We start from the raw sequence: 14,725 nt of genomic DNA on the forward strand, positions 1-14,725 counted from the left end.
GTTGCTCCGTGGCGTGTGGGATCTTCCCGGACCAGGGCTCGAACCCGTGTCCCCCACATTGGCAGGAGGATTCTTAACCACTGCGCCACCAGGGAAGCCCCATAATCTTAGATTTAGATCACCCTGGGTTCATGAATATAAAGGACTTCAATAACTCCTTTACTCCTAGTCCAGGCTAGAAACATAAAGTAGAATAAAATCTATCAAAATAAAAATAACAAGGCAAGACAAACTTTCAGAACCAGCATTTTAGTTTTTTCAACTGAATGTATTCACAGCCCATTTTCTTTCTTTCTTTCCCTTGCTCCTCCCTCCCTCCCTCCCCTCCCTTTCTTCCTTCCTTCTTTCTCTAGCCCCCTCGCCCCCATCTCTCTCCAGCAATGGTTTTGCCAACCTGTAGAGAAACGAGTTGTCTCAGGAGCATTAAATATTATAACTGATAACAGTGAACTGTGAACAGGGAGTTGGCCCAGAATCTCATACAGCTGAAGAATAATTCCATGGAGGGCTAGATAATATGAGGACAGAGGAATCCTGAAGTGATCATGGGAATTGTGTTCAGGTAACCCTGAATCCCAGAGAGCAGCTTGCAAGGAAAGTCTGAAGCTGATGACTGCTTTTTATGTGGAGAGAAAGGGAAAAGGTTATTGATTTACTGCACAAAGTTCACTCATTCCTTGGCCGGCCACTGGGCAGAGTTTTTGGGGACAGGACACCTCGGGACTGGAGTTTTGGGGATTCCACACACCACATCTATATTGTGCTAGGTGCCATGGTGGATAACAACTAGAGCTTCCTTCTTAAGGAATCATAGTCACCCCAAAGTGCCTTCTGGTTCTTGGTTTGCCAAGTAAATGTGTAGACGTGTATCCTGTCAATGTAAAGATGGGGAGGGAAATCAACAGGGACCTAAATTCTAAGCCACATGCCCAACGGAAATGGTCTTCCCATAGATAAACACCATGTTTGTAATTGGAACCAAATCAACTACAAGCCTGTACTTTGCTTCTTGACTAATGGAGGTGACCTTAGGGGGAAAAAAAAAGATAATTACTAGAGGCAGAATAATACAAAATTAACAATCACAGAGGCCAATTTAAGGGGAAGTTCCTCCCCTGGTTCCTTTCTTTGTGTATTCCACAGCTGCTTTCCCATTGCTCAAAAGGGGATTAAGAGGTGCTAATGATGTGTATCCCCCTTATCAAAGTCATTAACACATTATTATTGTTGTGAGCAGGCTAGCTACTGCTTGGTCGCGGAGATGCTGCTTTAGGAGAAGAGTCTTTATTGCTCTACCAGAGATTTCTGCTGTGATGGAGAAATTCGTTTGGGGATGAATTAGCAGGTTACATTCTCTGTGACTCTTGAGTGTCTGATTTCCCAAAACCCTGTGGGTTTCTGAGAACCCCCAAGGCCATTCTGACTCTCAGTTTAACCGACTTTCCGAGCTGTTCACTGCCCGTCAGGGATGGCACTACCTCCTGTCCATCAAATTGCACATCTATTGTACTTGAAGATTTGGCTCGAACCCCCCTATCCTTGGTACCTTCTCTGAATCTCTACTCAGATAAAGACTCTACCAATTCTCCTAACATCAGCTGGTTTCCCTGCTTTGGTGAGCAAGTGCTACCATGTACACATTCACTCAGACTGCGGTCAAGTTTTGTAGTTATGTAATCTCAAACATCTTGGGAAAATGTGGGCGTATCTGCTTATGGAGCTTCTCACATTTTAAAGATATCTACAGGTTGGAGAGGAGAAGGGACAAATGCATTCAGATTGGTTCTGAAATCTCCTAGGCTTTGTTAGGTTAGAAAATGGTCTGTATGATTTTTCTCAGATTTGTGTTTAAATTGTACGATCCTTAAGGGCAGAAGTGTATCCGATTTGTTGATCATAAACCTCCTTAGGACCAGAGTTACGGCAGCTTAAAAATAACTTCAGATGTATCCAAATAAATGTATATATTTTAAAAGTCAAATATTACTAAAGCACTTTAAAAAATAAAGACAAAACCCCCAGTTATCCTCCTGCCCCACCCCCTTTACCACTAGTCCCTGCGGGTAGCTACTTTAAATTAATTTTAGCAGTTTCTTCTGGTATTTACTTCCATATTTCTAAGTCATATATGTGTCTGACTAGATCATTATTTAGTGACTATTACAGTTGGGGAGGACTTAAGTCTCCTATCCCACAACACTGCTTCCTCTTGTTCCCTTTTTCGGTTAAATCAATATTCAGGATTTATATTATTATAACTGTATAAATAATATTCTCTACTGAGCTAACATTACCCTATAATTACCTTTCCTTTCTTGTACAACGTTTTGTTTTTCTTGGAGTTAATACTTGCCTTGTTTTTTCCATCAGCCAGGCTTTGTATATAACTGTCCCCAACTTTCAACAGTGCCCCCCAAACTTTCCACATAGTAATATAGAGCAGGTAATCTATCGGAGTCTAAATACCTCCTTTCTGGGACCCTTGATGTCTTTTTGCAACCTGGACTGGTTTTTCTCTTGGGCTCCACTGTTCTCCCAGGACTTCCCTCTGCTATCATCCTGTTGATTCTCCTCACCTCCTTCCTGTGCTGGAGCCTCTCCTTGGTTCCTTCCTGGTTTTCCTCTTTCTTTACTCCCTCCTTTTGGCGGCACACCCTTCCTGAGAAAGGGTGCATGTGAGGTAAATTTACTGAGAGCTTTCCTGCCTGAAAATATCTTTATTCTACCCTTGCATTTGTTTGATAGTTTGGCTGAAATTTGAATTCTAGGTTAAAAATAATTCTCTCTGAATTTAAAGGCATTGCACCATTATCTTCTAGCTTCCAATGTTTCCATTCACAAGTCTAATGTCTGATCCCCCGTGATTTTTATGTGAGTGTTGTGTAGTTCTGTAGTTCTGAAATTTCAAAATGATATGCCTTGGTTGGGTCTTACTGTGTTGGTCATTAAGTGGTCCTTTTAATCTCAAGTTCCACATCCTTTTGGATCTTTTAATCTAAAGATCTATATCCTTCGGGTCTGTGAAATTTTCTTGTAGTGTTTCTTCAATAGTTTGTTTCTCCCTGTTCCCCAACCCCCCTGATTTTTCCTGTGGAACTCTTATTGGTCAGTTATTGACCCTTCCTGGATTAATCTCACGTTTTCTTATCTTTTCGCTCACAAATGCCTGCTTTATCTTTTTGTTTTACGCTCTGGAAGACTTCACCTAATTTGTCTCCCAAACTTTCTACTGATATTTTAAAAATATCAGGGCCCACATTTTTAATTTCTAGGGAATTTTTCGTGTTCTAGGATTGTTCCTTTTTTTATAGCACCTGTGCTATTTTATAGATGCAATATGTTTTTTTAACCTCTCTGTGGATGTTCAGCGTACTTTATTTGAAGTGTTCTTCTAATCCCTGCATTGTCTCTCTTCCCTCTGATTTTCTTGTTTTCTGTTTGCTGGTTTTGTCTCTGTCTTTCATGTTGGAGGTTGTCCCTCAAATCTTGTGACACTTGGCTACAAGGGAATCACATGTGAACTGAATGCTCTGTGTGTACGTAAGGCTCACCAACTGAGGGATTCACTATAGAATGACGGGGCAGTAAGCCAACATTTTTATTAGTGTAACCCTGAATTCTACAGGTCTCTTCCTTAAGCCCTTTAATTTCTCGACAGTAGGACTTTCCAAAGCTCTTTCTGGGGATTATAAACCTGGCTGTGGCCTTCTGGGTGGCAGGTGGGAGGAGGCTAGAAGAGTCTGGTGATCAGACTTTTGCTAATGGCCCCTGTTTCTCTGTCTTCTGTGCCTGGGGTCCCTGGTCCTGAGCCTGTTTGGTTCAGTTTTTTGAGAGAATAAGTCACCTGTCTCTGGAGGTGGGAGGTAGGTCATGATGAGACCTAAGGAGCTAGCTGCCTTATGTTGACTTTCAGTCACCCTTGACCTCATGCCTGTATCTTCTGCACGCCCCACACCTCCAGTTCCTGAGCCTTCCCAGGGTTCTGAAGGATGGCTAGCTTGTTCCTTATGGGGTTGCCTCTATGGGCACATAGAATCCAGCCGTTTCTGTTCTGCTTAAACTGTTATCGTTCCTCCAGTACTTTTCATTATAGCAGATATTTGTTGCCATCCTCATCCACTGATGTCCTCTTTGCTGTTGTATTTCTTGTGGGTTTATACTTTTGTATTCTTTTACTGATGTGTGAGTGGGTTTCCAGGAGAAAGTGGAGATAAATATATATGTATGTATTCAATGTCTCACATTTAGTTGGATATGAATTTTGTAACTTGATTGATGATTACTTCTGAGTTATAGCTTATTTTTTAAGGGATGTCAGGCCTTATATTGATAAATGAAATCAGAGTGGGAATTTAAATATCATATTAACATAGCATTTATTTCAAGGTTAATACATACAGACCCAGTCTTCCCTTATAAATTAAACAATATGTGAAAGTTGGATGTGCTAACTAGGTTAGACCAGGACCAGGGTTTGTTTTATTCGGTTTTGTATCAACCATTCTCCTAGGAGTTAGCCCACAGACTTCTTTTTTTAAATTAATTTATTTTTATTTTATTTATTTTTGGCTGCATTGGGTCTTTGTTGCTGCGCTCAGGCTTTCTCCAGTTGTGGCGAGTGGGGGCTACTCTTCGTTATGGTGCACGGGCTTCTCATTGAGGTGGCTTCTCTTTTTGCGGAGCATGGGCTCTAGGTGCACAGGCTTCAGTAGTTGTGGCACATGGGCTCAGTAGTTGTGGCTCCCAGGCTCTAGAGCACAGGCTCAGTAGTTGCAGCACACGGGCTTAGTTGCTCCGCAGCACGTGGGATCTTCCCAGACCAGGGATCAAACCCATGTCCCCTGCATTGGCAGGTAGATTCTTAACCACTGCACCACCAGGGAAGCCCAGCCCACAGACCTTTAACGAATAAACTTAAAAACAACAACAACAACAATAATGAACTAATACAGCTGCAGTTTTCTTCAGTAAACATTTTAATGATCAACTAAGTAAAATAAACTTCTGTATGAGCTGGAAATATCATGATGAAGGAAAAAGAGTCCTTAGCCTGGAGAGCTTCACAGTCTAGCGAAAGAGACTGTCAAGAAAACAGATAAATATTAGGCAATGTAATTCATCTTAGTCTAGAAATATGCACCCAATGCAATGAGAGTACCATTTCCCCCTGAAGGTGATATAAATGCCTAGGTCAGTTTTTCTTCATACTCTTTATGTAGGATCCAAGGCTCTGGCTAGTGTGAAGGTTGGAAATGAGTCCATATAGCTATATGCTCTATCCTAGACATATAGCTATATGTGATAGATAGATGATAGATCAGATAAATAGATAAATAGATAGATAGATGCTACATTTTAGCAGGCCCAGTACCCTAGAGGAGCATCACCAGAGATGGATAGCAGCTCTGAATACATCTTCTTCTCCTCATGGAGAGACTCCCCAGGCTACGCCCTTCAGAGTTGATCCAGGGGTGGGCATGGGTTCAAAAATTCTCCTCAGTGCTGACAAGAATCCTAGGTAGGCATTGGAAGTGATGGTATTATTACAATAATCATATCAGTGTTATTATTTCTAAACATGTCTGTGATTAATCTTTGAGGGCAGGTTGAAGTTCTTCTTCATTTCAGGAGGCCGTGTGGTGCAGTGCAAAGAATATGGTCTTTTGCAGGGGAGCTGGGTTTGAATTCCACATATTGGCTGTGTGACTTTGGTCAATTACTCAATCTTGCTACATCTAAATTTACTGCTATATCAGATTGAGATAATAATACCTAACTCCCAGATTGGTTGTATTAAATGAACAAAGCCAGATAAAGGGTTATGGGCATTTCTTGATGGGAAGTAGGTGCAGAATAAATGGTAGATATTATTTTTTCTTCCTTCGCCATCAGGGGGTGAACCTCTCAAATGGAGAGACCATATGCTCTTCTTACATGTAGCCCCACCCTTGGGGCAGTGCTGGGCATGAAGTTGGCACTTCCTGCATATTTAATGAATGAATGAATAAATCAAAGAATGTCTGGATTATACGAGTTGAGGTTATTTTCCTGACATATGAATCATCATCATTTGCTATTTTCTTCCTTTAGAATGTATTTTCTTAACTATTTGCTGATCCTAAGAAACCACTGTTCTTTTCTGAGCTCCTGGATTACTGGTTCTCTAGTGCTGCAAATAAAGCTAAGTGCTAAGTGCTGCAAATAGGGCTAAGGAACACTAACATTATTTTTAAATACCCAAATAGCACTTCAAATCCAATACCGTGGTTCGGAATGAAAAGAGGCAACAGATTGTCTCCATTCTTCATTTAAAAGGCCCTTTGGCAATCACTTCCTTTGGCAGGTCTGCAGATAAGAGTCTTTGGCTGTGAGTCTCTGCAATGAGAATAAAGGGCGAGAGGAGATGGTGAGATGAAGAGTTCATGTGTCTTTTTTTTTTTTTTTTTAATTTTATCGTGTGTCTTTTCATGCACTGGTGGCTTTCATCCACAGAGCTGGAGTGGGGCATTTCCTGTCAAATCTTCCATTCACTCTTCCATTCATGAATGCAGGATCAATGTTTGGCTAAACAGCCTTTGTCATTTTCTAGCTTGGGCAATTACATTGTATTAGGGCAGTTTATTTTTAAAAAGTTCTAGCCTCAGTGTCATCCTTCCCGCAGCAATCTGGGCAGCATCTGCTTTTGTTCTTTGTGGGGTCTAGGGCTCCTTGGCAGCCGGCATCTTGGACCATCGTAGAACCTCCCACCTTCTATAATTGCCATCACGCAATTTAGCTCTGAGTTTTAGTACCACCCTTTGGGTCAGCTTTGTCCTCCCAGTTATTGTTAGAAGTCCTTCGTGTGCCGAAACCATGCCTTCCCCATTTCTTTCCCACTGTGCTCGGCATACGCCTTGCTCCGAAGGGATCTACGAGCCAGCGGCCTATGGTGTTAGTGTTTCCTTGAACTCTGCAACATCCGACTCCGTGAAACACCTTTTTAGATTAAACTCTTTTACAAGGACTTCTTTGAGCTTATGTTTTTTGATTCGCCGATATTATTGCTGATCATGTCTCTTTCATTTCTTTCCCCAGGGGAATCTCATTTACTTCCAGGGCTCTAATTATGACTTTTATGATAATGACAGCTAACCTACACACTCATCTCCACCTCTTAGGAAATTCACAATCAATACACCTAAAAGCAAATTTATTACCTTTTTGCACAAATCAGTATTCCTCTCTTTTGGAGTTTATTTTATTCTACTTTGTATTTATTTAGTTATTTTAGTATGTTTCACTTGATTTTAAACTCTCTCTCTCCAGCTATACCTGTAGATCTAAATGTATGTCTATGTGGGTATCTCTATGTACATTTATCACTATCACTTGGCCTCTATAGATACCTAATGAGTGTTCGATGATTTGTCTTGCTTCACTGTTCTGGCCTTTATATGTAACTCAGGTTAGGTCAGAAGGGCAGTGCTTTGAGATGAAGATCCTTCCAATCCCATGGGAAGGAGCAGATCCAGTGTGTTCTCCAGAGATGATTATAGGGCTTCAGACCAGGAAAATTAAAGTCATAAGACATAAATACACAACGTTTTTAAAAACATGATTGTATAGGGGCTTCCCTGGTGCCACAGTGGTTGAGAGTCCGCCTGCCGATGCAGGGGACAAGGGTTCGTGCCCCGGTCCGGGAAGATCCCACATGCCGTGGAGCGGCTGGGCCCGTGAGCCATGGCCACTAAGCCTGCACCTCCGGAGCCTGTGCTCCGCAACGGGAGAGGCCACAACAGTGAGAAGCCCGCGTACCGCAAAAAAAAAAAAGAAGTTGATTGTATAAAGGAAACCATTAGGCCATGACAGTGCCATATCAACAGGAGTGTCTAAATTAGCTCAAGGTTGGGTTTTTGAGGCATCTGGGACTTGAGGTTAGAAGAATTTTGTGCAATATTATAGGAAACATAACTTAAATCATCTTTTTCAGAATAGTCTGGGAGAATACAAGTTTTCATTATTTCCAAGAGATTTCAGGTGTGGTCCTTGAAACACAAGGATAGATAGGGAGGTTGTCCTTTAAGTTCAAGAGTTATACAGACTCATCACAAGCACATGGTGGTAAGACCACAGAACACATCATCTCCAGTGGATGCTGTCACTTCCCCGCCTAGATGAGATGGAGAAAGCCCACTGAACTTGCTAGGCCAAAGGCAGGTTAGACCATCAAAGTGGTTCACGGCCACAGAACCTTCCCAGTGAATCTCTCCTCTTGCCTGCAACCATCTCTTGTGGTGCTTCAGATTCCCCCGTGTTTCATATGCACAAACATCCCAACCAGGCCCAGACTTACAACTGAGGGAATTGGAATCGTCCGTTTCCATTCTGAAGTGTCTCCCTGGAGCCTCCATTCTGCTCTCTGATTAGACTGGACCTCAAAACGCTAAATGTGCCTTTTCTCTGTTAGACACTTGGAGAAGGGGCTGTGAAATTTACAGTGCAATTCATATGGCAAGAATACTTTAAAACAGTGGTTTATGGTGTCTAAGTCAGCTTATTAGTCAGCAGGGATTTCTGCCGATGGTCCTTGGGATGTCGAGTTAAGAATAGCTGGCTGCATGTCTGTGTTTGGGGCTTTGAAATGCTTTGGTTTCTTGGGCCGCATTATCGCAGACTTCACCGCATTTTCAAACAACACACATAATAAATGACGTCTCCAAGAATCCCTGTAAGGCCTACCTGGATCCCTCTCCCCTTGTTTTGCACTCCATCATCTGTTGCTTACATTTAAAAGCCTGCTGGAGACTGTTTTTCATCTAGCTCACTAGAGAGGAGTAGTTTTTCATGAAGAATTGGGTGGTTGAAGTGATTGTAATTCTTCTTCCAACAGTCTTGGCACCGGAGTCAATTTAAAAATGTATACATTTAGCTGGGTTGCTTTGGCTTGCCCTATTTACGATGGTGGATTTGGGGTGAATTCTCAGGTCTGTGCATGAATTCATATGCCTCAGTGCTTTGTATTAAAACTAGCGTTTGCATCTACAGAGTCTCCAGTTAGATGCTATAATATTTAATTTAGTCGGGGAAATTAAAAACAACAAAACTTCACACATGACATTGAAATCAGAGTATATTAAGATACTCGTCTTCAGGCAGTGTTTCTCCAAGCAGTCCTATGCGACGGTAACACTGCCACATGGTTAAGTAAAAAGGCTGATGGACGTATAGATCTTTTGAGTTGAGTTAGCACAGAGTACATTTCTCTGCTTCTTTGAGACTCATGCTGTCTGTAACCAGACATAATTAAAAGATTAAAGAGACATTTAGAAATGTGAAGCTGGTCACTTTTTAATCAGGGAGATTGATTTTCCAATCTCCATGTGAAGGTGGAATTTTAAATAATTTATAGGGTAGAAATCAGTGGCTTGTCACAACTTGGCTAAAAGAATAAAGGCAAGGGGAAAAGAGGGACTTGATTTTTTCTTCTTCTTTAAGTGCCTTACGGAAAGGAGCATAAGAGGGAGTGAGCCGTGATTTGGTTGTTATGGATGAGATGTTTCCCAGCCTCTGTATCTCTGCTGGAAGAATGAAGATTAGTTTGGTTCCTTCCCACCCTCCTTCCTTTTCTCCCTGTGGCTGGAGGTCTGGACAAATTCTCTTGACTACTCAGCAACATTTCTCTTTTATCCTGCAGATACCAGTCAGGTTCCAATCGGGTTCAAACCAGAGTCTCCTAAAGAGGGATTGTGACTGCAGTACAGGGATGCTTCCATTAGCCAAGAGGGGCATTCCAGGGACACGTATTATCAGAAACTAAACAATCAGAGTCAGAATATAGGAGGGTTAAAGGAGGGCTCCATGGGGCTACATCAGGGCACTGCTGGCATTAAAAGAAAAAGAGTCATCCGATAGTAATGTAGGTTCCAGTAATACGTGCAAGAAGATATTAAAAATGTGTTTCAGAAACCTTGGCGCTAAGGTTGATTGATTGATTGTCCGACACCAGAAGAAAGCTTGCAGGGAGCAGATGGCTAGCAGAGGCTGTTCTTTTAAGGGTATGGATTGTTCAGGAAGGATTGAGAAAAACTTCTACTCCCAGGTTGGCCAAGTTGGTAGGTCTTCCCTAAGTCAGGGGGTGTCAGGTAGCAGAGGTTCACTGCTGGTCCCTTCTGTGCATACACTGATCATGACACCTCTCCTCTTCCCCAAACGAGTTTTCAAGACCAAATCAGACTTACCTTCAGACAAAGCAGTGGGCTTAGTGAAATTTTCAAATTTGGTTTGCCCCCTCTCAAGATTTCTCTGCTGCTTTTAAAGTCTAGAGCGGCTTTGCCAAAGTAGAAGGTGGAATGGAGAAATCCTTTTATTCCACAAGTACCCTATGAAGTCGTGGTTGCTGTGGATGAGTTGCTATTAAAGTGCATTGATCGGGAACGGGAAGTAAGTGATGGCAGCGCCTTCTGTGCCAGCTCTTAGTCACCTGGTCTTGCTCTTGGGAAAGGAGGGGGTGGGATGGAGAAGAAGGTGAATAGGTGAGGGCTAAAGAGTGCACACTGTGCTGGAGGGGCGGTGGGAGGGAATTACTCTCATCAGAGGGAAGGAAATACAGAAGAGGCTAGAGAAGAAGATGGCTTCTCATGGCATCTGTCTGCCATGAATTTGGCTGGAACAGTTAGAAGCTGGGGACTAAGGCATTCTTGCCCTCATCAAGATCTGTCAATTAAGTTATTTATAGGAAATTTCCTCCCATAGAGCTTACTGATTAGAGGTATCTCTGAAACAGAGGCCCAGAGCTTCTTAAAATGAATTGGCTAAGATTCCTAACCTTCTCCTTCTGGCTTCTGAGATGGTGATGAAGAGATTAAATGTAGAGGCCAAAAACCAACTCTCCAAATAGCAGACTGTGGGGCTGGATGTAACGATGAATTTCTGAAGATGAACAACATTCAGAGCCTCTTTTTGCCTTTGTACTCTATTATCCATGCTTTCCTGTTCCTGTGCAAGATGTAACTAGAAATTACTACATGACAGTTCTGTCATTTCTACAATCCTGGCTACTCACCTATAAGCCTAAAGCAGGGTTTTTCAACTGCAGCACAATTGATATTTTAGGTTAGATCATTCTTTTCCGGAAGAGGCTTTCATGGGCCTTGAAGGATGTTTAGAAGCATCCCTGGCCTCTACCCATTCAATGCCAGTAACACCCGCTCCCATCCCCTACTTGTGACAACCAAAAAGGTCTCCAGATATTGCCAGTAACCCCTGGGAGGATAGGGCAAAACTGCCTACAGCTGAGAATCACTGTCTTAATCAAAACCTATAATGTATATTGAATTGGTAGGCCAATTACAAATCAGGTTGAATCTTCACTTATTTATTAAGCTTTCCTACAAATACATAATAGATAATAAGACCACATTAGGCATGAGCCTGTGGGTTTGAGCCATACTGGAATCATTGTCTCATAATCGTTACCTACCCTGTTTACACCAGTGTTGCAATACAATCCTTAATAAGGCTCTCCGCACACAAAGTTGTATGTTACCACCTTCATTTCAACTCTCTTCCTCTTTGCCTCTCTTTGTAATTCCCCCCCCCCCCACCCTCTTAACCACCAACTGACTTAAGTACGATACCTCTTGGAAGAATGTTTTCCAAAAGGCAATGTGTACTGTAAAGGAATGATTCACTCGTGGTGGAGTTTCAGGTAGCAGGGCTCAGGTGGCCCGGGAGGGAGTTCTGCATGGGAGCCTCTCCCCTGTCCTGAAATCCTACCAGGCAGCAGCCACCCAACCCCTCTCTTTGTATGGTTGGCTCTGTCAGGGCAGATTATGTTATGAGTGTCCACTGACAACTGGCAATAGTAGTCAGGGGTTTTGGTAGCTTTGCTAGGAAACAGATCTGGTTTTGCTGTGAAGGATATTGTCTTAAAGGAAATGGAAGCTTTTTGCCCCAGGAAAGGAATAAATGCAATCAACGGTTCTTATAGGGATCCCGGTCCAAGCAGTTTTGGTCAGGTTCAGCGTGTCAGCACGCTGAACTAAAGTGTTACCGCTGTAGATTACGAAATGCAGAGTCTAACTTTAATAAGGTAACCAGTAAATGTGGAAGTTCTGGGTCAATAATGGGAAATTCTGGGCTTCCCTGGTGACGCAGTGGTTGAGAGTCCGCCTGCCGATGCAGGGGACACGGGTTCGTGCCCCGGTCCGGGAAGATCCCACATGCCGCGGAGCGGCTGGGCCCGTGAGCCATGGCCGCTGAGCCTGCGCATCCGGAGCCTGTGCTCCGCAACGGGAGAGGCCACAACAGTGAGAGGCCCGCGTACTGCAAATAAATAAATAAATAAATAAATAAATAAAATAATGGGGAATTCTGGGCGAGTGACAGCCAAAGAAAAATTAGTATGACAGACCAACCAACGACAACCTGCAGGGTTACCATAAAGAACTCTTCACTTGAAATCTAAATGAGAACAGGTAGTATAATTTCTGTGAAACTGAGGGCAATCATCAGATCCCTTAAACTATAGCTTAATTAATTAATAAAGAATATCCTGTAACCTGCCTTCACTGACTAATTGTTCTTGCAAATTGCACACCCTCCTAGCTTCACATAGCTTAGGCAATATACATCACAAGACTCCTTTAACAGCCCCCTATAGATAACACTTCTGACGTATGGACCGCTGTGGTAGTGGTTGATTAAGTTGTTTTTCAGGAATTTAGAGTCAGCTTCTGTGCAGTTCGAATCTGAGCCAATTAAGACTGGCTGGGACCACCAACCCGACAACTGGGCATGCACAAGTGTCCGCTCAGTAACCTTGTGACGTCAGAGGCTCACAAACTCCACCCTCAGACATGTTAACGCCGCCATTTCCTGAACATGCAACCCATAAAAAAGCGCGTGATCCAGACAGGCCTGTGTAGAGCAGCGATTCCCTCACCTTTTTCTGTACCTCCAAACACCTTATACTCTCCACCCACAAATACCCCAAGCCCCTCGCCTTGGTGAGGCGGATCTGAGACGTGTTCTCCCGTCTCCTAGTTCAGCTGCCTCGTGAGTAAACCCTTTCTCTGCTGCAAACCTCAGTGCTCAGGGTCTGGCTTGCTGCAAGTCGGGCAAATGAATTTGGTTCGGTAACGTGCACTAGCGTAGTGTTGCAAATGATGTTTGATCACTAGGTACGTGTTAGGCGGGGATTCCTGTCCTAAGGGTCTTCTAGCCCTTAGGCCAGCTAGAGGACGGCGTGGGCATTTGGGGCCACTGATACCTAGGTCTGTCTGAAGATGGAGCCCAGAGTAACAACCAGTCCCTCTGACAGCAAAAGTTGGTCTATTCCTTACCTTTCTTCTAGCTGAATAGAGTGAAAAAGAAATGATCTTGGTGGTTAAAAAACCTCATGCTATATATTTTGAAAAGTTTCTCCAACTACTGGAAACACAAGTGTTCATTCAAAATAATAAAATGAAACAAAACAAGATGGGATAAACTCAGAGGCAATCCGTCCCGGGCTTCTAGTTTTCTTGAACTGGGATACAGTTCCTGTTAAGAACACAACGTCCCTGAAATCTGTAGAGCAGAGCAGGCAGGGCAGCAGCAAGCTGTGATCCATGACTGTCCAGTCTCTCCTGCTTAAATCAGCTCCTATCTGTCTTTGGAGATATGCCACCTTTCCTGTCTGTACACATGTGTTGACTCTTTCCTGAACCATTTTGAGATGTCTGGTGAAAGCTGGATCTGGCATGTAAATGCTTGCTGAGTCTCCAAGCTCTGTAACAAGTTTCTCTCCCCACATAAATGATCTGCTCAGCATAAGACTCAGGGCTGGCTGTTGCTTACTTGACTTTCAAACATTGGGTAACTCACCCCTAGGTGATCTCATTCGGTTTCAGGGTTTAAATACCATCTGTTTGCTGATGTCTCCCAACTTGCTATGTCCTCTAATCCAGAATTTTACCTGAACTCCTGCTTCTTATTTCAGGATCGCAACTGGGATGTCTCTTGGGCATCTCAAACCTCACACGTTCAGAACCTTGACCCCTGATTCCCATCCAGCAAACCTGTTCTTCCTGCAGGCTTCCGCATCTCAGCAAATGTCAACTCCACTCTTCCCCACGATCAGGCCAAAACCTTGGTATCATCCCATCCCTCATTACCCACATCTAATCCATCACAAAAGTGTTGGTTCCACCTTCAAAGAACATCAATCCAGGATCAAGTCATTTCCTGCTGCCCCTACGTCTGTATCTGGCCCAAGCCCCGCCTTGTCTCTCGCCTGGTTAAACGCAACAGCTTCCTAACTCATCTTCCTGCTTCCCCTCTGGTGCCCTTTCATCTGCTTTCTCAGCACAGCAGCTAGAGGAGCCCTTTTTAAATTGCTGCTCTACTTCGGATCATCCAGAGTCCTCCCATCTTAGAGTCAAGCCAGTGTCTTATGGGTGAGAGGCCACAGTGATGCTCCCAGTTGCATTTCCTGCCCCTCTTCCTCTTACCCACTGTGTTCCAGACCTACCGTCCTCCTTGTTTTTCCTTAAGCCCACCTAGAATTCTTCTGCATCTGAGTCTCTGCACTTGCTGTGACTTGCCTGGACTGCTGTTTCCCTAGACAGCAGCCCGACTTCCACCCTCATTAACTTTGGGTTTCTGCTCAAATATCAGCTTACTAGTGGGGGAGTCCTTGACCCAACTGTCTAAAGCTGCACTTGGACCTTTGCTCCCCACATACACCTCTCTACCCCCTTACCTG

General features: G+C 43.3%; 1 protein-coding gene across 2 annotated transcripts in view; it reads right to left on the bottom strand.

Moving 5' to 3' along the window:
* The window catches only part of LOC307193439 (uncharacterized protein), a 121,525-nt gene that overhangs the window by 33,634 nt on the left and 73,166 nt on the right, over positions 1-14,725 (bottom strand). Inside the window, exon 2 of one of the 2 annotated variants that reach the window (XR_013830331.1) lies at positions 5,853-6,375. The exons of the other annotated variant lie outside the window; for it this stretch is intronic. The gene's annotated coding sequence lies outside the window, so the exon portion shown is untranslated. Of the gene's footprint in view, positions 1-5,852; positions 6,376-14,725 lie in introns of those variants that run through there. 2 annotated transcript variants of the gene reach the window in all.

The sequence above is a fragment of the Stenella coeruleoalba genome, assembly GCF_951394435.1.
Source record: "Stenella coeruleoalba genome assembly, chromosome: 10".
NCBI lineage: Eukaryota > Metazoa > Chordata > Mammalia > Artiodactyla > Delphinidae > Stenella > Stenella coeruleoalba.